At 38.1% G+C, this 26,347-nt stretch overlaps 1 long non-coding RNA gene across 1 annotated transcript; it reads left to right on the top strand.

Annotated features, from left to right (window-relative positions):
- Positions 1–1,190: 1,190 nt before the first annotated feature.
- LOC144993830 (uncharacterized) lies at positions 1,191–2,080 on the top strand. Its single transcript, XR_013657094.1, has 3 exons — positions 1,191–1,328; positions 1,745–1,853; positions 1,938–2,080. It is a non-coding gene; the product is annotated as an uncharacterized LOC144993830 (long non-coding RNA).
- Positions 2,081–26,347: the final 24,267 nt, after the last annotated feature.

The following is a 26,347-nucleotide window of genomic DNA, read 5'->3' as shown; positions in this document are numbered from 1 at the left end:
TCTTGGTCATGTTGGCGCCATCTAGAGAACAGCTCCCTTAATCTTAAAATGAAGAGGTGAACAGACTCATCAGATTTTTGACAACAGTTAAAAAATGCAGCTCTTAACTGGGCTTTAGAAGCAGGTTTAGCGAATTCACACTTCAGTAACTCGAGCACTTTCTCCCCAGTATTCCTCTCATCAGGTGCTACCAACAGTAATTCACGCTTGGCTTCCCCTTCTAGGGCACTCATGATAAAGTCTGCTTGCTGCTGGGGCCCCAGTCCCTGTGCACGCAGCATGGCTTCCACCTGAACCCTCCATTCTGCAAATGTTGACCTGTCACCACCAAACCTTGGAACATATGCGGCACCCATAAACCACGGAAATGTAAACTGTGCCATCATGGGACTAGAATCCTCATGGGCTTCTGAAGTCATTTTTACACAGTAGAGCTGATCCTGCCGACAACGCCAAAAGTTTGCAGGTGTCACACTGGTGATTGAATCAGCTCAATAAAATACTGTGCAAAAATGACTAAAAACAATTAAAAATGTAAAAAGGGATTTAATAAATAGTAGTCTAAAAACTACGGTGGCCCTGAAGTGCAAAGCATTCAACAAATCACTCGATACAAAAACATTTTTAAGATCACAACAACAATTAAAAAAAAAAAAAAATTAAAAAGCAGCATTACATTTTAGAAAACAAAACAAAATTTCAGAAACCAAAACTTGAAAAACAAAAATGACAAGAAAAAAAAAAAACATTTCAGAAAACAAAATTAATTTCCAGGAAAAAAAAGAAATAAAAAAGGAAAACATTTCAGAAAAAAAAAAATCCAGAAAAAAAATGAAATATTAAAAAATGAAAAACATTTCAGAAAAAAAAAATTTCCAGAAAAAAAATGAAATATTAAAAAATGAAAAACATTTCAGAAAAAAAATGAAATATTAAAAAATGAAAAACATTTCAGAACACAGAATGAATTTCCAGAAAACAAAACGAAATCTTCAAAAATGAAAAACATTTCCAAACCGGAAGAGGCAGGTACTATGGGACAACGCTGATTGGATGATGATTTTTGTCAATCATTTGAACTGAAAAGTATTTTAAAAGAAGCGATGACGGATTTTATCGTCCAAACAACAATGTACTATAATAATCCACGTATTTCCCATTTCTATATCAAATAAAAAATGCAGCAAACTGTTAATGAACTTTAAAATTATTTTTTTAACATTTCGCCTGACACACGGTCACCCGGAAGTAGTTTGTGAGCACTTTTACTTTGAACGCTGTGCGCTAATGTCTACGGCTGCGAGGTTCACGCTGTCAATCATCTTTAGGTAAGTATCAATTCTGTGATCTTTTCTTTTGTCAGTCACATGTCTCTAAGGATGTTAATTTTAGGATGTTAAAGTGCTGCTTTGAAAAGATAATTTCTTTTTATCTTGCGCATGCGCAAAAAGAACCCGATGGAGACGAACCGTCTTCACATGATAGCCGTTCCCGTTTTCGGTGACAACATGAGAGAAAAAGCTCCGAGCCAGCCTGATTCTAGGATTTATACAGTAATTATATGGCATCAGTGTTGCTAATAATCGACTTTAAGACTGAAATTAGTAAACAAGTTCTTATGGGAAATAATATTAAAGTGCATTGTATATTTTTGAACCATGCATATACACATATACTGAAACTTAAAAATGAACTTTAAAGTTTATAAAATACTTAATTGAATTAACATGTGATATTTCTGCAGGTGAAGTTACTCAAGGCGAAGTTCCAGAAAGGTTTGTGCTGCAGAAGAACAGATGGCAGCTCTACATGGGAATACAAGAAGACTAAAGTCATTCATATCATTGTGCAGTGTAAAGGCAAGTCACCATGATTTATGTGCAATGTAATCAATAAATATTATTTAACCTTAATATCTATTTTTTTTTTTTTTTAAGTTGCAGGTCCTGTAAAAAAAAGTCTTTAACCTGCTGCATAAGCCTGATTAGTTGTAAATGATGCAGTGGGGAGTGAAAAACGAAGCACAATTCCTGGCTTTAGCGTCGGGCTGATGATCTGGAAATCACATCTGAGGAATCGCATCAAACACTTGTACAACTCCAAACAACTTAATGTTCCTTTAAGCAAAACTCCAGTTTAAAATGTTCATATTAGACTTGCTTCATTTAGGAGTTTTTCCATGTTTACCATTTTAGGTTTTAAAGCTTTATTAACAAAGATGATGTTTGATTTTCAAAGCTGTTGTATAGAAATGTTTCTTTGTCAATGAAAAAACTGAATGCTGACGTGAGGATTGTAATAATGGATATGAAAATAAACAAATTTGTTTCATAGCAAATGCAGTATATTTATTGAAAACTTAACATGAATACGTTATTCAATAACAGAAACAAAGAAACAGTTGTGGATTTTCCTTTATGGGCTTCTTCATGCAGTCAATCAAATGTTGCGCTTACAATCAGCATTTACTCAGCGTACCTGTCAGTCACATTTATTAGAGGAAAAAATGCATCTGGGAAAGTCTGTTTGTGCTTAACAACTATATCAAAAAGAGTTATGTCAGTGAAGTTTTTTTTTCACATTGCTGCCCAGCATCAGATGCAGAGGAAGACGCACAGGTAAGGGACGCCAGTTCCTGCTCGTACATGCTTGCAGCTTCCACTGCCCTGGACTCCAGCTCCACTGAAATCCCTGACAGAGATAAATTAATAAATTAAAAATCCCTGACAGAAAAACATCGGCTGCCGTTCATCTTTCATTCAGGAAAAAGTTGAGTTCATCAAAATGAGGAGAAAATGGGTTAAACCAGAAATTCATTAGGGAGGGGTCAAAACACCAAACTCAGAATAAAATACATTATTTCAGTCTTATAAAAAATAGATTCTAAAACAATTTGGTATTCCTCCTCTGCCTGAAAGACTAAAACGTTTTTTTTTTAAAGATTTATTTTACACTACAGAATTTTCACCTTTAGTTACACACCTGGACGTGTCTGATGATGTGCACATCCAGTCATTTACTGTCATGTTTCTGTGCACTGACACACTCTAAAGTCACAGATCTTAATAGTGTGAATAAGAAGCATTCATAAATGTTATTCTGAGACACAAACTGCTGCAGTTTACCAGACAGCTTTGCTGATTTATGCTGCTGGTACACCTGTCTGAGAATCCTGCCCACGTGACCCCCCCTCTCCAGCTGATGAGGTAACCTGTCATTAACGTATGACTGAAGGATCTTGGATCTGTCTGTAAACACCCTCTTAGAAATCACGTTTAACGCTACATTTATTAGATCAAACAAATGTGCCTCCATACCTTATCAGTGGATGGCGGGACTGCATTTCCTGATGTGCGCCGTCTTTAACACCCGTTTCTTCGCAGCTGCTGCTTTAGACAGAATCCTCTCACGACATTTTGAAACATTTGTAAACCTGGTTGGTGTTGATATTTCTGCGTGCGTTCTGTCATCACATCCGCTAAATATTCAAAGATTAACGTTTATGTTAACGTTTTACCGTCCCTTTCTTTGTTTACCTGCAGAACGGACGTCATCCGCACAAACTACTTCCGGGTGACCGTTCTGCTTCAGACGAAATATTCAAAAAATAATTTAAACCTTCATTATCTGTTTGCTGCATTTTTAATTTAATATGTAAATGGGAAATACGTGGATTATTATAGTACATTGTTGTTTGGACGATAAAATCCGTCATCGCTTCATTTAAAATACTTTTCAGTTCAAATGATTGACAAACATCATCCAATCAGCGTTGTCCCATAGTACCTGCTTCTTCCGGTTTGGAAATGTTTTTCATTTTTGAAGATTTCATTTTTTTTTCTGAAATGTTTTTCATTTTTCAATATTTCATTTTTTTCTGAAATGTTTTTTTTTTTTTTTTTTTTTTTTTCATTTTTTAATATTTCATTTTTTTTCTGAAATGTTTTTCATTTTTTTTATTTCATTTTGTTTTCTGGAAATTAATTTTTTTTCTGAAATGTTTTCATTTTGTAATATTTCTTTTTTTTCCTGGAAATTAATTTTGTTTTCTGAAATCTTTTTTTCTTTTTTTTCTGTTTTCTTTTTTATGTTTTGGTTTCTGAAATTTTGTTTTGTTTTCTAAAATGTAATACGCTTTTTAAATTGTTGCTGTGATCTTAAAAATGTTTTTGTATCGAGTGATTTGTTGAATGGTTTGCACTTCAGGGCCACCGTAAAAAACAGCTGTAAATTGGTAAAAAAAAAAATAAAAGACATAAAAATTTGATTAAAAGTCCCAGCTAAAAGAGTCCAGTCCCAAAGCCGCGCCCCCCCGAAGTCCACCGTTGGATCCGGTCGTGGAGGGGGAAAAACCAGCGTCTGTGCGGCTGAAACGAACACACAAAAAACGAAAACCTTCAGGGTGTTACACCAACATCAGCCACACGCATCCAGGCCGGTCGGGAGAGCAGACTTTCCTTTATGCACCGATCGTCAGGCCTTCAGGTCCCACACGCAACTTCTCGGTCAGCCTCGGCGTTCCTCCACATGGTCGACGCCCCCGTCTCACACGGCTCCCGCTACGTCTTCAAGGCGATCAGCTGGTCCGCCTTCCTTTGGCTCTCAATCGGAGCTTCATTCCTTGCGGCACGCTTCAACTGCGCTGCGTGCGTCTGCCTCAGGTGCTTGCTGACCCGGCAACTGCTCAGAGTTCCATTTATGCAGGGGTGAGGAGTTCTGCCCAATGAGGTCCAGGTGTGCGTAATCAGGTCCATGATCCAATAAAATTAAACCGCGTGCAAAAGTAAAAACTAAACAAAACAGCACAACATACAAAACCACCCAACACCAAAAGAAATACTAAGGATCAGCACAAATATTACACACATTCCGGCCCACCTTTGACATGTATGTGAAAAAAAAACATGTTGAAATGATATTTTAAACAAAACACGTTAACTGTTGTCAATTAAATGGTGAATAAGTTACTCAGTATGGTTCATATGTTTGTAAATCTGACTGATGACGTCAGTGCCTCACCAGCCATTAACCTCACCGCACGTCACTGGTCCATGCGTTACTTAAATGTTAGGATTCCTAAAACATTCAGGACAAGTTTAACAAATCATTTTGGTCTCTTTTTTTGGTTTAAAGCAATTTCCTGTTTTTCTGTGTTTACTTTCACTTCTGACCCTTTACATGTTCACACCTGGTTTGGGTTAATTAACAATCCTGCTCTTTGTTTCCGTCATTCCGTCGTTTAATTCAATGCTTTCCGGTTCTATTCTCACTCAGTTTTTTAGTTTTCCACATTTCTTTAATAACAATGACAATGGAATCGCTTAGAATCTCTCTTTATGACATCAAAACTCCTCCACCAAACATCTACTTCCTGTCCCTTAGGATCAAATGAAGCCCCACCCTCAAAAAAACGGAAGCGTTTATTTTTACCACAGACAAAGTTATTCCCTAACAGTTGCGGCCACTAATGCAATCCACAAAGGTGAGGCACCCACACGTGGGGTTGACCCGAACGGGTGTTGTGGGTTTTGGGGTTGTCTGAGCCCCATGGAAGGTTGTAGAGAGGAGCGTTGAGGCTTGTACACGTGTCACAGGTGCCCTTTTAGCAAATGTGCTGCACGCATGGGATGTGCAGGTGATACATAGGTGCACTTAGGATACCTGTAGGGCGCTCACACAAACTACACACTGACTGTCCAATATGCTAATTTCTGACAACCAGGCTGCACACAAGGAGCCCACAAGGATTGTGCACTTATTTTTTGAACAGCACTTAGGGCCTCCTTGCACAGTCCACAGGATTTGGGAGATTTAATAAATGAAATTCATATCCACACTTACTTGCGTGTTGTAGACTTGTTTTGGTACAACCTGTTGCCTGCAGAACATGCGCATGAACATTTTTGCACTATGGGCTCATCAAGTGGTCTGCGACCGTTATATTTTGTGCAGGCCACCTGCATTCCCTATCCATTCCCCCACCCGTAAGGGCTGTTGTGACTACGATTTTTGATGCTTCTTTTCTGAAATGCCTAACTTGGAAGGGGAATTTCTAATCGAGCTCCGTGCCATGTTCTGAGTTTGCTAAGAGTCAGTCGACCTTTGCAGTTGCACTGTCCCTCTTAGAATGTAAAAAAAAGCAAAAAAAATCCCCCAAATGCTGCTCAATATATTTGGGCTCGTGAAGGCAATAGGAAGGAAAAAAACAACATTTGGAGTATGTTCATTTTATTATTGTTCCACAGGAACCAGAGAGGAACGCTAAGACAGACAGAACTGAGAAAGACGGCTTGTCACATCAGGATTTTCTGCAAAACTGCCTTACAGCAGTGTGATATTTCTGTCACTGCAAGCAGCGAGTGTGATATTTGTGTCACACAAAAATATCTTTCAATGAGTGATAAAAACATAGGAAATTGAATTTTGAGGGATTTTATTTTTAGAAAATAGTTTCTGAGAAGAGTATGCTCATAAAACAGAAGCGAAGCGCTTCACTGGGAAAACAATTCCCTCCTGTTTGCAAAGGCTCATTTGAAGGTACGTGTACTCAAAAAAAAGGGGGTTGTGTAAAAATGAGCTCAGGGTGGGCAAACAATGCAGTCGTTACTGGGCTGGAAATCCCTCCTGAATCTTTAGTCAACAGCTGAAAATGGCAACAGTTTGAGACGTGGCAGTAACCTGGCTGGGTCATTCAGGCATGCTGAGCATTTTGCAGTGACCTTCAAAGCACCTCAGAGCTAACACGACTATCCAGTCGGTGGGGAAGCTGCACCACTCTATCTGCTGATATCTGTGAATTTATGACCTTTCACAAAGCTTTTTCAATAGGTCTGCTTTGCCCTGCAGCCACGAAACCTTTTAGTTTTTGGTGTAGGAGCAGAGCTACATCATTTGTTAACGCAAGACTCTCCTTCTCTCTTCTCTCTGAGAGGTCAGACATAAAGGTGTTCATTAGGAACTGCGTGGATGCTTTGGGATCACACCTCAATCACAGATACTTCCGCATCAAATGTGCACCACCCGGCCGCTTTCTTAGCTTCATGTGGTGTATTTTTTAGATAGCTATCTGCCATTCTTACGTAGTTTTCCGCAAGCCGTTCATTAACTGGTGTTTCAGCGTTTCAGTGGCACGCATTCTGTAACAAGTGTCAGTCCCTGTGTTAAGACCTCGCTCATTAGTGGGAAAAGGATGCAACATGAGAACATCCTTGTGGACCAGGCTGATCCTGAGTTAAAGGTATTTAATGAGCAGAGGGTTTGTGGTCCACGCTGCAGGGAAAAACAGGAAGGTTGTCACTTAGGTAAGCTGTCCTGCTGATGATTTCTGCACAGAAAGAGGTGCAATTCCAAGAGTTCAAACATATCTCCATCTGTAACACTTCCTATAAGAACATTTCTGTTCAAATGCAGCTAGATTCAGTGCTCCGACTTCAGCGTCCTCTGCTGTATGTCTTGCACATTAATCTACTGAATATAAACTCCCATCTTTTAAGGGTATAATTGAGATTTGGCTCCCACTGACACACAACGCAGTTTGGGATAAACTGATGTGATACAATTATGCAGAAACACGGCGCTTGCTTAGAAAACAGAAGAGTAAATCCTTACCAGGAAAAAGCCTTTTGGTGAAAATATCAAGGCAAATGTTAGAGTCAGAAGCTGAGAAGTTGCAGCCTAAAATGGAACAAAACAGAAAAGGTTAAAAAAAAGCATGATATTAAAATACCATGTTCTATTAAATATATATTATATATGACATGTAAAGCAGTTTTTACAGATGTTCCTCTGTCTTATCCATGTCTTGTTGTTTGGAAGGTCACTTTATCCTCTGTGAATGCTACTATTTTTGCTGTTTGTATTTTGTGAATGTATTTTTTGCTGCTGAAGATAAGAGAATTTCCCCATTGTGAGATGAATAAAGTTTGATCTAATCTGATCTAATCTTTTAAGTGTCATTATTAAAAATGTATCTCTTTTTTTGAAGTCTGAAAGTTGTCCATACTAAGCACTTTGTTTTTATCAGAAATTGTCTGTTTTACCTTCAGTGATTTAATGTGATGGATCGTTAGTTTTGTTTAACATTTTTATATCGTATTTTTAAAATCTAACAAATCCCACTTTGAGCTCAACATGTTTTTTAAAAAGATGCCTTTACAGCAAAGTACAGAGGTTAGTTGGTGTGGACATATTACAGGCGTCCTACGGACACCCACGCATCACCAGCACGCTCCCTGCATGCTGCATTTGTGTATGGATAATAACTGGCCAGTACTCGCACTCGTGACAAGAGTGTGGTGTAAGGTCATCATACCCATTTCACCTAGAGCCAGCCTCGACAGCGAGTCTGTGTTTCTCCCACAAAAAAGAAAAAACAACATCAAAATTTATGTAAGGATGGATGTACGTATTGCGCATGTTAAATGAAAGCATTTTTTCGATCACCGTTAGCTCAGCGGAGAAAGTGGGCGTGTGTGTTAGCCTGGGGGTGGTACTAATAACGCAGACTCTTCCTGGAAGGGGCTGTTCCTCACATTGTGACGTCATAATGACAGGGAACCCATGTTTGCGCTCAGAGACCAGGGTTTTAGAGGATTACTCAGAAATGCGTTAATGTATCAAAATACCGCTTTGGGGTTGTTTTTTATGAGGCATGAACATTATAATACACTTAAAGCTCAAAAAGCTGATTTGGCATGAAATGGGCGCTTTAAAGCATACAATCAGCACAGAAGGAGCTGAAAGTCACATTCAAAAGTTATATTGATATTCCCCATATTACTTTCACATTGACAATTCTGCAGCAGTCAACTTGTTACATGTTTACTCATTTTATCAATCTTTTTTGACAAAAATTGTATTCAGTAGGCTATTTACTAATGTCCTTGTCAATGTATTTCTTAGGACAATATTTACAGAATATCTACACCATCCATATTTTGGTATTTCAACAGTTGTTCTGAAAAATGCTATTTTATCACAACTTATCTGTTAGATGAAATAAAGTGACATGGATGAAATTGCTTTTTTTTCATTCTAAAGATAAATAAAAAACAAAACAAAAAGTTGTAACTTACAAAAAGGACTGAAAAGCAAGATAGAGTTTTTATTCAGAGCGATACAGAGGGTGTCAAAGAGGACAAGCAAAGGTACAAAGGCACACGGGTTCAGATAGAAGATGCATTAATTAGATGCAGTCACATGCATCCTTCTACAACAGAGAACATTATAGCAATTAGAGCAGTGTAGTGTGGCATGTTTGCAGTGCTCCTTCTTTTCCTGGCAACCATGTGAATCACCTAAATATAGTGAGAACGGGAAAACTGGGAGTGAATGTCTTGCAAGAACTTCTGATTTTGCGCTCAGGTGAGCGTGTCTTCAGGCAGAAACATTTGTGCGTGCCTTGATGTGTGAATTCAAGCACCACTTGTTATGGGATTTGGATGTTTTTTGTTAGAAAACACCAGAAAGTGTGTGTGTAGGTGTGTGTGTGTGTGTGTGTGTGTGTACGAGTGTGTGTGTGTGTGTGGGGGGGGTCTTGGTTAAAATCCCCACCCCCTCCCCCTTTGGTGGAACACACAGGCACACAAGAAAGGAAGGAAAAATTCTGCAAAATTCGCACCATCGTCCACTGGCTGATGCTTGCTCTGAACCTGCGTGACCCAGCCACATGCATTCCCACACCAACAAAACAAACCGCAACACACTCCAAATGCAAACTTGTATTCCCCACAGGAGGCAAAAAGATGAAACAACTCTGTGATTCTGACTCCCACTGAAACACACTTCTCTTTTCTTGCCTCCTGAAGTGCAGACATTCACACCCCTCTGTGACTCTGACAACACGACCCATCCGTCATCGCACACACAAAAAAATAGCATGCATGAATATCAGGGCAAGAATAATGACTAGTGTGTGTGTGTGTGTTTGCACAAACAGCATGCACATTCCTGGAGCTGCTGACCCGGACTCTGTGGGTAACCATAGCGACTGCTGCTTCACCATGGAGACGACCGTTCCTCCCTCTTTCTCCTTCTCTTCCTCTCTTGCTAAATCCTTCAACACACACACACGCGCACAGACACACACTTGCCCTGCTCCTTAGTGTTTCTCTCCTTGCACCAGTGGCACCAGTTAATTGCCAAAATGAAACCAGGTGTGCTCTTCATCACTGAGGAGTTACTTTTGGTTCCTTTTGTCTTCCAGGCTCGGTCCCTCCCTTCCAGTGATTCTTCAGTTGTTCCTTTTTTAAAATTCAGAATGTTTTGTGCGCAAAGATAACTTACATTTTAACATTTAAGGTTGATGGAAAAACTGGATATTTTCTGTTATTCTTTGTGTTGACAAAACTCGGGAAAAAAATAGTTTGTGTTCATCTTAACAAGTATTTTCATCTGCCATCTAATAAATATTGAAAAACAGAAGATATTTTTTTGGAATGTTTTAGATTTAACCAGTCTGTACTAGTTGGTTAATGTATTTCTGTAGGCAGTTAAGTGGCTTTTATTGACCCCTACGTGGCTTTTTGGATGCCCCTCTGAGCAGCCGTAAAAGTGGGCATTTGTCACAGCAGCAGAGATGAAGCTCAGATGAGGAAAATCTTTTGAAAGAGACCACAGGGAGAACATACAGGCTTTGAGACATTATTGATACCTGAGTTAAACATTTTTCCTCAAAGATATTCCACCTAAAGGTTAACAAGTGTTAAATTTTTTTCTACAGTTTGAGTGGACATCGCATTTTAATACCTAAGTGGGAAAAAATACTCAAGTTATGAAAATCGAGTTTTCTTAACCATTAAAGATGATGATTGTATTAGTTATTTTGTATTGTTTTGCATGTTTGTTTTACATGTTTGGAGAAAAAAACAACTAAAAAAATGTTTTTTAAAAATTTATTTTTAGCTATAGCAGTAGAAAATAATATGCAGTCCATGAAAAACATTCAGTTTTATTTCTAGAGTGTCCAACTAACCAGTTCCATCCATTTGAGCTGAAATAGAGTTTAACACTTGGACATATTATGGTGGTTGAAAAGCTTATTAAATTAAACTTTTATCAAATAATGTTTCAAAATATTTGTGCTGTGTATGCACAAATTTGTACTGTTGTTCCTTTAAAAAATAAAACTTTTTTTAACAACCCAAGTGTTGTTGTTTTTTTAAATGTGCAAAGATAAAAACCGTTGCCAGATCAATAGAGGATAAGTTTAATTTTTTTTAAAATGTTTTTTGTTCTGTTAGATTTGGCTACAGAGCAACCAGTGAGCCAATGCATCTGCATGCATGAGCCTGTATTTGCTTAGCCCCTTGTGCTGTCCGATGACCCCACCCTTATATTGACGTGTTCTCCCTACCATGACAAAAGTGGATAAAGGTGGAAAGATTTCATGTAATCCATGGACACCAGTGAAGATCACAAATCATTGAAGAAAAAAGGTTCAGAGCACTGTCTAGTGGGTCTAGATGACCCAACTCCCAATGGTAAAGTGCCTAGGATAGCACAAGGGTTACAAACAAGTATATTCATTTTATTTAATGTATGTATCTTTTTAAGCTTGATGTTGCAGATGAGGCACAGGCTCACCTGACTGCATGCCATTGGATTTAAAGGTTTTATGGGGTTTGCAATAAAGGTTGGTGAGTACCTTTTTTGTTTTCCTTGCTGTATGTTTTATTTCACCATGATTTTTTTGTGTGTGCAAAAAGCAAACAAAGGGGCTCACAGAAAAGCTTATTTTCTATCTACAACTAACCAAAATGATTCCTGTCTGTAGGTAGGTTTATTAACAGCTGTCCTCAGAGAATAGATAAGATTCTTTTTTTACTTTGAGATATCAATACACAAGAATATGTTTCTGTTTTTTTTTTCTTATTATTTTTGGTACATCAGCTCTAAATGGTGAGAAATGCTAGATGACCCAACTCCCAATGTCAAAGTGCCCAGGATAGCACAAGGGTTCGAGTTAATGAGATATGTTTTGTTACTGTTTTGATGAGTCTTGATGAGGGCCAATGATAGACTCCCCCTTCATCAGGGGCATAAAGCCTGAAAAAAATGTTTGTGGATCAATGTTATGCAACAGCTTTTTGGGGACCCACTCCTATTAAAATGGTGTTTTTGGTGTTTTTAACATGTTCTAGTGGCCTTTTTCTGGTGATGGCGGACATCTAGAAAGAAAATGTAGCTTAAAATTGCATTTCTGAGTTTTTTTTTTATTCAAATAGTTGGAGCAGACAAAAGAATACTGTTTGATAAAGAGCTTATTTTGATGTAAAAAATACGTTGGGCACGCCACAAGATTCCTGCTCCGCTACATTCTGATGCAACCACTTGCAGAAAAATAGATCCATGTACATCTTCGTTTTCCACGCCCGATCTGCTCCCTGGCTTATTACATTTTTGTTGCACCAGAATGTTAGGTTGCGGTAATGAGGGGTTGTAAGCTAGCGGAAGAGTGCGTAAACTGAGAGTTCTCAGTAATAGGGAGAGGAAGGGGGGAGTGGTTAATCCTTGCATATGGTCCCACCCACACCTCAGAGGCAAATATCTAATAAGCTCCTGACGCTCTGCAGAAACTACTGTGTCCTAGAAAATGGCACAGGTTTTATTTTATTTTGGCTAAAAAAGGCATGATCATAATTAAGAGAACACTGGGAATGTTTTAAACTGGATCAAGAGATGATCGGAGTGGGTCCTTAAAACTTATTTTACTTTTCCAGAGTTCAAATATTCAATAAATGCAACCCAACAACGCAGAAATTGAAACCCCAACTAGTTATTTTTTTACACATGCTAGTCAGAAAAAACAGAATTGCAAACATTAGCCGCGGTTACATGCACAAAATATCTTGATCGGATCAGTGGTCGGATTAAAATCCAACCGTGTACATGGGATCAGAAAAACATTTTCCGATTAGAACAAACGTTCACATGGTCACACTTTCGGTCGGAATAAATCATTTGGGCATGCGCAGTAGTGTTGAAAATAGGGGAAGAGGAAATGGGTCCCGTTGTAAACAGAGTTGCCATATACATTTATGCAGCAGCTCGGAGATATATGAGATGATCTTCTAAACATGCTTTTATTAATGTTATGAATATTATGAAGCGCCTGTTCGCTCATCATTTTATGTTTACTCCATGTGGTCAGTGCCTTTTTTGTAGAAGAACGGAGCTACCAGGAGGGGCTAACGCGCTAACAAAATTAGCCTTAGATGAACACAAAATCCACGCGGGAAATGCCGCAATCTGCATCTTGGCTGCACATAAATATGTGGAAGTAACATCAGCCTTTATTTAGTCGGGACACGACTGGAAACACAAATCCACGTGATTGTTTGAATGGTTTCTAAGGACTGAGCTGCATTGAAAAGCTCACACACCGCTCCAAAGCAGCTGTGTGAGCTGGCAGTCCGAGCTCTGCTTGGACTTGTGGTTCTCCTGAGTCCGGCAGCCACTAACCCAGAGCGGCGTGACGGATCGCAGTCCGAAGTCTCCCACATGTAACAAAACAACAAAATCCACACATAACAAAGCATCCTCCCCTCCCCTCAAACACAAAGTTATAAACCCGGCTGTTCTGCTCAGAGACACAGTACGCTCAGTCCACCGGCACCAGAGCCTGGACTGCGCAGGGTCCAGACGTCACCCTCTCTTACACCCCTCGTGAGGGGTGTAAGAGAGGGGAGAGGTGAAGAGCCAGCGGGGCTTCGCACCGGGCGTCCGCAGAGCAGCCGGTCGGTCCTGTTTTGAGCTCCAAAGCTTTCTCTGGAGCAAAACACCGTCTAGGCATGACGTAAACCAGAGCAGTAGTGACACACGATCGGAATGAACCGTTTACATGAACAACGATCGGATAAACAATCAGCATAACCCACCTATCTCGATCGGAAAGAAATTATGATCCGAACGAGTCTGATCGGGGCAGAGTTTTCCGAACGGCGTGTTTACATGACGCATTTTTCTTCCGATCAGGCGTTCTTTCCGATTACTTTTGTCCACGTAAACGCAGCTATTTAGAGGAACCCAAAGAGAAACCTGTTAGAGTGTTTGAGTGTTTTAGCCTTACAAAGAAGCTTCTTTTTGGCGCTGAAACTCAAACATGCAGGCCTAATGAGTCTTGTGGTTGCCATAGAAACACCTGCATGCCATTCCCTATGAAGGCAGAGAAGAGGAAACAGCACTGTGACGGATGGACAACTCTGATCAGTTAATGACACAGGTTCAGGTCCATCGAGCTTTGATAACTCTGCTGTCAGACAATGATCGACCAAGAGGTTTCAGACTCCCTTCATGGCTGTTGCTCAGTGCTGTCGGTTTTTAACCCTGCAGCATTACCGGGTAACCAATGATTAGTCTTTGCATAGGTAAACCTGTGTTTGCTATGGAGGATCTCAGTCAGTCTTAATGTGTATACATTGACAGATTGCAATTCTGCAACCAAAGTCAACCTCGATTGAGTGCAGTCTAAGACAAAACTCTTCCCTTTGAATGAGAGTGAAGCCCCCACAGAGCTTGTTTTTCAGAGACTCCCTCCAGAGTTTAAGTCAGCAGTCCAGCCTGTGATCGAACTCCAACCCTCACAACACTGAACACTTAAAGAAGCAGTCCCCAATAACAGAGCTGCAGACTCATACCGGGGTGCAGAAAAAAAGCTCAATCTACTTCGTGCAGTTTTATTTACAGTCTGATTCTGAACGAAGTTTTATTTTGGAAAACTACTAGATTCTCTCCACCACATTCAACTCATTCTTGATGCATGTCAAGCTAGCAAAGTTATCAAAAACAAACATATTTGGAAAGTTTCTTTTGCTCTAGAAAAGCCACTGAGAGGAAACAAAGGAAGAGCCTTTGACTTCAAAGAAAAAAGAAATCTGCATTTAACAGACAAAACCAGGAGTCTTGTTCCCACACACTATAATAATAATCTATGATATTCAGCAAAGGTTGTTTAAACGGTGGATTCATGTTTATTAATATCCTTAGAAAATACAAATTTTAGTGACCTTTTTGTTTATTTATCCGTTCATCCATTTATCTGTTGACAGTTGTGGGTTAAGGGAAAATATAAATCACATGAAATCTAGAGTACAAATAAAGTTTAAAGCAGACGTGGATAATTTACATAGAAAGAAGATAAACTTTACCCTAAAATGTTAAAGGAAACTGGAAGCTGAAAAAAATTAATCGGACATTCGCTTCAGCCTTGTTCAGGCCAGATCGTGAAATTTTCCGTCTGACATCAAACCGGCCCATGGGCTGAAAAAGGTTGGTAACCACAGACTTAAAGGATCATCTTAGGTGTGCTGACCTGTTGTCTATGACCATCATTAGATGGTCAACTTTAGCAGCTGATATTTAATTTTGTTTTCTCACACACAGAGATAGTCATATTTATCTAGCTCATAGATATCCAGAATAAAATGTTCAGTAAACATGGAACATGGAAACTAAGTGCATGTTTGTCTCCCTGGTGACAGAGTTTCCTTACCAATGCAACTGTGCACCATGATCACAATTGCAAAGTTTAGAACATCAACTATTTTATTTGTTTTTTAATAGGCCCAAGATCCTGCATAATAAACTTTTTTTAAGCTTTCAAGTGAATTAAAATGTTCATTCCTCACCAAAAACAACCCCAAAGCCATATTTTGATCCATTCTCGCATTTCTGAGTGTTCCTATAAAAACCTGCATTCTGATCAGCAGCCCGTCCTAATTCATGAAAACAAGTGGCTCCTCACACATACATGAAAGTGAGAAATAGCCCCTTTCAGGAAGAATATGCGCTGGCAGCGCCGCCCCCAGGCTAACACAAATATACTGTCCCAGCAGAGCTAGCGGTGTTTGGCTAAATGCTTTTATTTTATGTGCACAATATTCACATCCATCTCTCCAAAAGTTCAAATATTGTTTGTTTTTGTGGGTTAAACACAAACACGCTGCCTACGCCGACTCTAGGTTGACAACATTAAATGGCCGGCACCCATTCGGAACATCAGAGATCGAGTCATCTTACTTCCGGATAGGAAAAAAGCTATCGAAAATGACTCCTATTTCACAAAAAAATCCTTCAAAAATGTTAAAGGTAATATATTATCATACATATGGATGTAGTTTGCTCTGAAAGGCATGAGAATAGCATGATTTCTAGGCCTTTTGCATCTCCATTCATATTTAAATATGAAAATAATGTATTTTGAGAAATGTTAAACTTTGTGTTGATCTGAAAAAACTTAATCAACTGTGGCATGTGTTCTGCAATTCTCCATTACAATCTATAATACATTTTGGAGCAAGCCCTATAGCTGCTGAAGGACAAACATTCCAGGCACATTGCTAAAGGGCATTATAAGACCTGCTTTATCAATTATTTTTTGCAGCCATCCACCCACACAGCTGTCACTATCGCTTGTATCATTGCTATCTGACTTCTGCACATTAATGTGACTGATCCGGATGCAGAGGTAGATAATGTCTGACCTTCACTTGGTCTCAGACAGGATGTCCCGGAGGAGCGGCGCAGCACCGATCGGGCAGATGGCTGAGGGAGGCTCTAACTCATCCAGTTATCTGAAGAATTTCTCCTCAGCGAGTATAAAATGAGTAAGAAATAAAACACGTTTTTCTTCATGGGCTACATAAGTGGAACTGAGGAGAAAAATGTGTGTCTGCAAAACTGCCCACTATTTTTCCTCACCTGCTGTTTTCACTACTATCAAAAAGCTTTTTTCCTCTTCAATTAAGAAGATTGTTTACTTTTTAGAAATTATGACAATTAAGTTTAAACTTAATTAAAGCTGAAAAAAATCATTTTTAAAGGGGTCTGTCAAAACCTTTCCCCATCCAAGGAAGATCTGATGATTACATGTGTAAATACATGTTAAAAAATCAAAGTCCTAAATGTTTTATCTAAAATATATAAATAAAAATCTTGTCTAATCTGCTGTTACATTTTGTAACAAAGCCCAGAGGAGGAGTCAACATAAAAGTCACAGAGGACTCATAAAACCACAGTTCTGTCTTATGAAAAATGTAGCATAAATGTGTTGAAAAGTCATTTTGACTCTGTAGCAGTCTGCCTTTACAGACTGAAACGCTGTTGATATCTGCTGACACTGACACATTCTTCACACATGCGTGATGGTGTGATGGGGAAATGACAGCTGAAGTGTCAAAAAATGGACATGCCTTGTACCAATCAGAGTGAGTCAGTAGTTCAAGGCCAGTACCATGCCGTCACAAAACCAAAAGCAGAGAAAAATCCCACCTGCAATTAAACCTAACGCACAGAAAAAATTTAGCTTTTTGTAATAATCATAGATTAATTTGATTAAAAGACTGTAGTCTTTAGACAAAAGGTATGTTTCAGAGATAAAAGACACAATTATTTCTGTATTGAACACACATTTTTCATCCAGAGTGGATGTAACCTATCTTCTTTGAAAACCTTATACCGGTACATACAAACATGGATCAAATGAAAAAGGGATTTGGACCTATATAAAAAAGGAAAAGAATAAAAATAAAAATAAATAAATACAAATTTTGCAGTCATGCCAAACCAGTGTGCAAAGAGGTGCCTGAAACAATCCAGCACATAACTGCAGGGTGTAAGATGCTGGCAGGGAAAACATACATGGAGCACCACAGTCAAGTGGCTGGAATAATACACAGGAACATGTGTGCAGAATATGGACTGGAAACTTCAAGGTCAAAATGGGAAACACACTCAAAGGTAGTACAGAATGAAAGGGCAAAGATCCTGTGGGACTTCCAGATCCAGACTGATAGGATGGTAATGGCGAACCAACCAGACATTGTAGTGGTGAATAAAGAACAGAGGAAAGCCGTTGTGGTGGATGTGGCAGTGCCAAGCGATGGGAACATCAGAAACTGGAGAAATACCAGGGACTCAGAGAAGAACTGGGGAAAGCCTGGAAAGTGAAGGTGACAGTGGTGCCTGTGGTAATTGGAGCACTCGGGGCAGTAACCCCCAAGCTGGAGGAGTGGCTACAACAGATACCTGGAAAGATATCCATGATGTCATCCATGTGGAGGAGGTGACTGATGTTGGCCCCATTTCTGAGTCGGTATCCATAGCCAATCTTGTTGATTATTTGGCTGAGGGGGTTCAGACCTATGTAGAACAGCTGCAGGGACCGAGCGTCACCTTGGTGTATCCTACATTTGATGGACACTTGTGCAAGTGGCTTCCCATTGGCTTCAAGGGTGGTTTTCCACAGCTTCATTGAGTTTCCTATGAAGGCTCTTATTGTCCTGTTGATGTTGTACAACTCCAAGCATTCAGTGATCCACGTGTGTGGAATTGAGTCATAGGCTTTCTTGTAATCAATCCAGGCTGTGCACAGGTGGGTGTGTCATGTCCTGCAGTCCTGAGCGACTGTTCTGTCAACCAGGAGTTGGTGTTTGGCTCCTCTGGAGTCTCTACCAATGCCCTTCTGTGTGTTGCTCATTTATTGATCGTCTATTTATCTTTGTTGCAATGATGTCTGACATGAGCTTCCATGTTGTGGAGAGACAGGTTGTTGGCCGGTAGTTTGATAGGACTGCATCCTTTGAGGGATCCTTCTGGATCAGAATCGTTCGCCCTTCTGTTTGCCATTCGGGGTTAATCCCATCTCTTAACAGCTGGTTCATTTGTGCTGCCAGGCGCTCGTGGAGTGCGGTGAGTTTCTTTAGCCAGCAGGCATGTATCATGTCAGGGCCCGGTGCTGTCCAGTTCTACATACCTGAGACTCTTTCTTGGATGTCACTCCTGGTTCTTCTTGATCATCCACAGCTGTTTACATTTCTGTCATTTTCTGTCAATTGCCTTCAGTCTATTCAAGTGTCTAGTTTTCTTTTTGTTAAGTCATCTGCTATGCTTGGCTTTCTCACACTTTTTTTTCCCTGTGGTTTTTTGTCATGTTAATTTATAAAATCTTTAAGTTTCAGTCACCAAGCCTGGTCCCCTTCATTTTGGGTCATACACCACCAATTCCTCACAAAATGCACATTTGAGGCTGGATATGATACGTCGTCATAGTTACAGGTGAACGCTGCAAAAACACAAAATCTCTCCAAGTCTTTTAGTCAAATTTTAGGATAGATATCTTTTTACACTTGATATAAGACAAAACTAACGTCCAGAAACATTCCAGTAAGATATAGACTAACAATTTGATTTAAGAAACTAAATCCTGAATGCCTTGTTGAGTCATTTGATCTTGAAAACATCTTATTTTTTTGCAATATTTCTGATGAAACTTCATGTACTTTGTGTAATATTTTTAAGCAGAAGTTTTAATGTTAATTGTCATGTTTCAAGAAACAGATTTGAGTGATTTAAGAGAAACAGTGTTGTTTGAGTCTTGACTATTACTGTATATAATTTATTAGACAAGTTAATCTTAATATGTGTATCACCACACATATTAATAATGAGTGTTTAAAGCTAATTTATACATTAAATTTTGTGTTAAAAGACAACACATCACAACCTTTTTAAGCAGTCGTACCAAGACAAATTCTGTTAGTTCCATTGGCAGATTTGTTCACTATAACAAGGGAAGAACCTCATGTATTCTATATTTTCTTACTTGTTTTGCGAAATACATTTTTTCAGTGCAATGCAAAGATTCTTCTACATGTCCCATCTGAAAAGTTTTGATTCGTGATGGAAATTTTCCACAACCATAACTGCAGAAGATGTGAAAAATCAAAAAAATCAATTTAATTCCTTTTTTCTACAAAGAAAAAATGGCAAATACTTCAAAGTGCATCCATACACTGAGAAGTTTTAAATGCAGAGAAGAGACCCATGCAAGCTTCTGATTGTAAGCGGTGTTCCTGTCATTGGGTTTCATCAGATTGTTACTGCAATGTTTCAAAATGCTTATACTAATGAGGTTTCAGTGATGAAATGCAGCTGCTGGAGCTTATGGGAGAACAGCTAAAAAGCGTCCGATAGGGAGTGACACATTTCATCAAAGTTTTGTCCTACACATGTGGCTTATTTTCTTCACGGCACAAAATAAAACCAACAGTTGCCTTGAACTCATTCTTTCCACAGCCTTTAAAAAGCAAAAAATAGACAAAGCTGTATGAAGTGTGGGTGATTATGCGATTCGTGGCAGCCCACACTATCTCTGCTCATCTTATTGCAGAATGATGGCATCATACACCACCAAAGGAGACACCACAGGTATTTAAGTCTTCCACTGCTGTTTTTTTTCCTCTTCTCTGTATTTCTTTTATCTCCTCACCTCCACTCCTCATCTGTATTCATCTTTCCTGACTGATCTCCTGCATTTCACTCCTCATCACCCGCTTTTTTCATCTTTTGTCAAATGATCTCTGGGACCGATTTGATCCCCACTCAAACCACCCCCCTCCCTCTGTTGACGTGTCAGTCTCGTCCTTTTTCTTGATTGTCTGCAATGTTTTTCAATCCAACTCACATTCCAAATCTCACACGGCTTGGTTTTCATCACTTTGTCTTTTTCCTTTTGCTCTTGCTTTTCATCACCTTTCATGACTTTTTCTTCCCGTCTGACCTTTCTGTTGTGTTTCTGCTTAAATGTCTTAATCTCAACATATTTCCTGAATCTTTTACTCCAGATCTTAAGTGTATAACCTTTTCTAAGTTTAAGCTATCATTTATTTATTTATTTAGGACTGATAAAAATTAACAAAAGTGTAATGACAATTGACTGTATGCAAAGTTCAAAAAGGTCACATTTATACAAACACTATTTTGACAGAATTACAAGAATTAACACATGGACTGAAAACAACTGTTTTATATTAAACAAAAATGCATATTAATAAATCTTGTTGAGTCCCTTCTGTCTATTTATTACATAACATTTTATAATTTCTTTGCATTTTTCATAAATTGACCATTTTTTATGTCTTGCCTGCAGTTATGCAATATCTGAACCCCTCTTGTGGAGATACAGTGAAGTTCAGCATTTGTTCTCACAGCTGGTTACACAAACATACATGATTTTCTCAGACAAGATTTAAGTGGAAGAGTCTTTGGATGCTCTTTGGTAATTGGTTATTTTCTTATTTTGAACATGATTTAAATTGTTTTGAAAGCAATCAGCTCTTCAGCAGAACAAAACTTTGCAAATATTATTGATTTACAGATTGACTCATAATGACCCCAGAACCAAACCTTGAGGAACACCTAACTTTATCGGCATTGATTTTTATTTTCACTGGTTCATTTCCTGTTCTCTGTTATGAAGACAAATACTAAGCCAAGGTTGGGCCATTGTCTTCATCAGTGAAAGCTAAAAACAAATAGACTTCTCACTCACCAAATGTCCTCACCTAGAACAGCAACAGTCTTGTTTGACTAAACAGAAAGAGCCATTTAAACAATCATAAACCTGTCTTTTTTTAAGCATTATTGATACAATTTGCAATTTTTTAATGAACCCACCTCAAAACCTTTAAAACATTGTGCAAAACTTGTCTTTCTATACATTTGTTTTGTTGTTTTTCTGAAACAAGAGAAGCTATTGTGATATTTTGACAGCATTTTCATGTGGAATGATATCAGAATAACTTATTTTTACTTCATTAAAAACTTTTCCTAAAATTATCATGTAATTTGATGTGAACTTAATCCTTCAAATTAGGATTAAATTGACTGTGGGGTCTTGCCACATTTCTACACCATAAATTACATCCTAATTACAGTTGCACATGTGTTGTTTGTCTCTTGCGTCTGGCCTTGTGATGGACTGCTGACCCGTCAAAGGGTGAAGCCGCCTCCGCAGACATTGATCTGATGGTGGAAACTGCAGTGAATCAGTACAAGAAGTCAAAACAAGCCTATCCCTTCAAGGGAAGTAGTCGTGCTCAATTTCATTAGCAGCACAACTTTTCCCTCCTTTACAGCAAAAAACTTGAATAACTTAAACCCTGTGACACCTATTGATGCAAACATGCAACAAACCCCTTTGGCTCCAAAATTTCCTTAATTTAGCTTCTACTTTAAGAAAAAGGAGATGTTATTTTTTTTAATAGCTGGAAATAGATGTAGGCATTTTGACCACACGTGTTGTCAAAATTAGATTTGTAGCTCTTCATAGTGGAGTTATTTGTAAGGATTAAGAACATCTAACCCAGCTGTTTTTTAACCTATTTTTAAGAATATTATCTGCGTTTCCAAGTCGGCACGGTGTTTGTGCTATGTTGTGTAACAGTATTGTATTGTTTTGTGTTGATATAAATATTACATTTTTAAATGTACTCAAAACGGAGCCACGAGGCTGCTTAGCGTACTTGGGGAGTTCAGGTTTCCCAGAAAATTTAAGAGTCCACAAATGCAGATTGGGCAGAAGACAATTGCAGGAGATTTTGATCAGCAAACTCATTCTGCTGATTTTTATTTATTTATTAAACATTTTTATTATTTATCTACCTATTATTTGTTAAAATAAATATGTAGTTGTAGAGTTAGATAAGTTAAGTCTTCTCCAAGAGCTCTGGAACATCGCCTGTCCGTCCTGGGGGAGGATCCCTCCTTCATTTGGACACCCCTGAGGTTTCTTCGTTTTTTCCGGAATCCGTTTTTTTAGGAGTTTTTCCTTACCGTGAAGGGGGGTCTAAGGGCAGGGATGCCCAGTTTAGTTTAGTCAGTTTGTTAGTTCAATTTAGTATTTTCCTATTGAATTCTATGTATTTATGATCCTTTTGATTTTATGTTTAACTTTTTCAATTACCGATACGAAACCCATCGAGAGGACTGTTGTTGTGAAATTGGGCTGTATAAATAAAATTGAATTGAATTGGATTGAACACCACTTACAATGAGAGGCTTGTCAGCATCAACTATTTCTTAGTGCATGGATGAATTTCAAAGTAAACGTTAAGAACCAGATTGTGGCAATTATATAAAATGTTAAATAACACTTGACAGGGGTGAGTTGACATAAATGTACTCCTTCCTGCTCCCTTACAAGTGATTAATCAAACTTTAATTAATTAATCAAACTTCATTTGACAGTCATATTTAATTATTTCAATCTGTCGTGTGTACTATAGTGCAAATATGTATATTTGTGTTTAAAATGTCAGAAAGAAAGCTTAACTTTCTTTTTTCTAATCAAATTAAGAATTAATATCTCAAATAGATTTTGTTTATTTTGATGTTCCTTAAATAAACCAATGGGATCAAAATGCAGTAAAAAAAAAAAAACAACAAACATAATACTTCCATACACAGTTACAGCGAAAAGACATTTGCAAATAGAAATATTCAAAATAAAATTTTCAATCCTTAAAATTATTAATCGCAAACAAAAAATTGTTCCAGTTAAAATATTGCATGAAAAAGGGTTTTCCAGTTTAAGAGAGAAAACAAAGTCAGTGTCACAAAATTCAACGTTTCAAAGTCAAATTTAGATCAAATCAAATCAAACTTTATTTATAAAGCGCTTTTCATATAAAAATATAACACAAAGTGCTTTACATTAAAACACAACAAAATATAAAAAAAAGCATGACGATTAAAATACATAAATTAATTAATTAATAAATAAAAATATAAATAAATAAAGATAAGTGAATCAGACAGCCTGGTTTTTAAATGAGTCAGTAACACCAACCTAATCTTTCATTTTAAAGATTTCAATCATTTTTTTGATGATAGAGGACACATATAAAGAAAATTATCCTTAAAATTGCATTTCTGTGTATTTCTTTATTGAAATTGTGAATCAGGAGCAACAGAAAATATGCAGATAGAAAAAGATTGTATTTATGACGCGGTAAATAAAAAAGGTGAGCCACAAACTCCCTGTTCCGATCCATTCTGATGCATCTACTTGTGGATAAATAATTCATGTACGTCTTCGTTTTCTTTGTCTGAATTGGCATCGGGCCTCAAAACTGTACGTCTGAATAACTTAATGTTAATGTTAGGAGGGTGTGTAAGCTAGTGAGATGATGGGAAGTGTGGTCGGGCCACTCTGCACTAACAGTCATGCCCACAACTCAGAGGGGAATTTCTAATGAACTACTGCCAGTCTGCAGAAACTATGTCCTAGAAAACGACAGTCATTTTAGTCTAAAAAGCTGCAGAATCATAATTAAGACCACTGGGATCGATGTTAAAACCCAAAAAATGACTGCAGTGGGACTTCAAAGAAATGCAGAATAACATTAATCTTTTGTGTTAATGCCCCATTTTAATTTTGTTGCATTAAAATAAATTGCTTTGGCTTCCTTAGAAACTTTGAAAACTTTCAGTGGTAACATTGTTATTGAGTGTGAATGTTTTCCACGACCTTGCCAGCTTGTTATTCACTCCCTCCCCTTTTCTTCTCTTTAATGTTGACACAATTTCTTTTCCTCTTATCTACCATTTTCTTTTTTGTTTCCCCCTTATTGTCTCCTGCCATTAACTCACCGCTGTGTCCTGCCTTCTTTCTCCTTTTTTCCACACTCTCCTTCCTCTTTTTTGTCAGTGCCCTCTTTTCTTCCCTCTCATTGATATTTCCCTCTCATTCCTTGTCTTTTTCCCCTCCACCACCACCACTCACTTTCCTTGTCCCCCAACTCCATCGTCTCTCAAATAAACGTACACACACTCCTTTTAACAGAACACCCTCATTCATATTCCACCTGTGTCAGTCTCCTTGGAGTTGTCTGAGGGAATCAAATCCACCTGCAGATTCATCTTTTTTATTCTTTTTATTCCCTCTCTGATTCAAGGTCTTTTTCATTACTCAATTTTTCTCCTCATCCCCACTGTGCATTGTGAGTTAATGTGTCAGTCAGGGCAGAAAAAAAAACACACACACAGGCGCAGCACATGAAAAAGACACTATTTTAACACATCAATAACAGACGTGCATTTATTACCAATGCAATAACTTTAATTCAGTAGCAATGAAATTATATGTCAAAGGATTCGTGCTTTAGGCGGAAGCACAAACTGACCTAGAAACAAGATGAAGTTGGATGTTTAACAAAAAAGCGACCATTGCTCGTCTTTTCAGTTAAGGATGTTCGCAGCTTTAACATGAAGCCACATAATCTGTCATTAGTAACACAACATGCAGATTATTTTTTCCTTGAATTGTTATTTTTCCACTGTAAAATACTATCTAAAAAAGGACCCTGGACCTTCATAAAAAAGCTCACCAATGATCTAAACCTTTTAAGCCTTTTTTCGACTCTGAAGGACACAAGCGAAAAAAAGTCTGTCATTTTTAAGACCAAGAAATATGTTGTCTTTTTTTTTTCTGGTTAAAATTAAAACGACTCCATCAACTTCAATGATAAAACTAAATAAACTAGTTGCAAGCAGTACATTTTGTTTCAGATTCACACCAGTGATAACCACTTTTCTCCTTTTAGGGTTTAACCGAAAATGCGTGAACTTGGTTGTTTTGACTATCTGCTACGCAAAAAGGGAATCTTCAGAAAGTAAAAAAAAAAATTTGTGTCAAGAAAAATTGTTGTATTTTCTGTCTTGCAAGGATAAAAAAATCATATCAAGAACGTTTTTCAATAGTAAAATAATCTTAGTTTGAGAGTCTAGTCTTAGTGACTAGAACGTTTTTGGTAAATGAGACTTTACTGGTAAAATCATACTTCTTATCCCATTGGCAGTTTTTTTTTGTCTATTTAAAGAAAATCAGCCAATGAGTTCAGATTTTTTTATTTCAATACTAATAAGATAAAATAAAAAGAGGTACAATGTTGGAGAAAAGCATTCACAGTTCAAAAAGGGCTTTGGATAAAGTTAGAGTACTTATCAAGCCTTTTGTTTTGTTTTTTTACTTAGTCCAAGCTCACAATTGAACATTGTCTATTACCAAAACTGAGGCTGTATTTATTTCTAAGGGGCCTGTTTTTGCAGTGTGCGTTATTTGCTGGTAGCTTTAGCTAAAATGTCAAACATAAAACTTCAGAAATGCATACTTGCTATACCTTAGAGACAGGCTGAACACAATTTTAACACCAGAAGCTCATGAAACTTGTTGTCCAGATCTTCTTCCACTTTCGGCTTCTCCCATCCGGGGTCGCCACAGCGAACAAGTCGCATGGTAAATTTGGCAATGTTTTACGCCGGATGCCCTTCCTGACGCAACCTTCTCAAACCGGGCTTGGAACCGGCACAGAGGTAGAGAAGGGAACAGGGAGCAGCCCGGAGTCGAACCCTGGTTTCACGGACGGAAGGCGCCGCAAACCAGCACGAGCTAAACCGGCTCCCAAACTTGTTGTCCAGATACAATGTGGAAACTAACCTTCTAGAAAACATATCAATTTTTAAGATTATTATTTTATTTTAGTTTTGAATTAATACTAAATGGTAAATA

Source organism: Oryzias latipes, chromosome 7, assembly GCF_053564925.1.
Source record: "Oryzias latipes strain Hd-rR chromosome 7, Olatipes_Hd-rR_3.1".
In the NCBI taxonomy this organism is placed as follows: domain Eukaryota; kingdom Metazoa; phylum Chordata; class Actinopteri; order Beloniformes; family Adrianichthyidae; genus Oryzias; species Oryzias latipes.
This window is presented reverse-complemented; position numbering and strand designations above follow the sequence as displayed.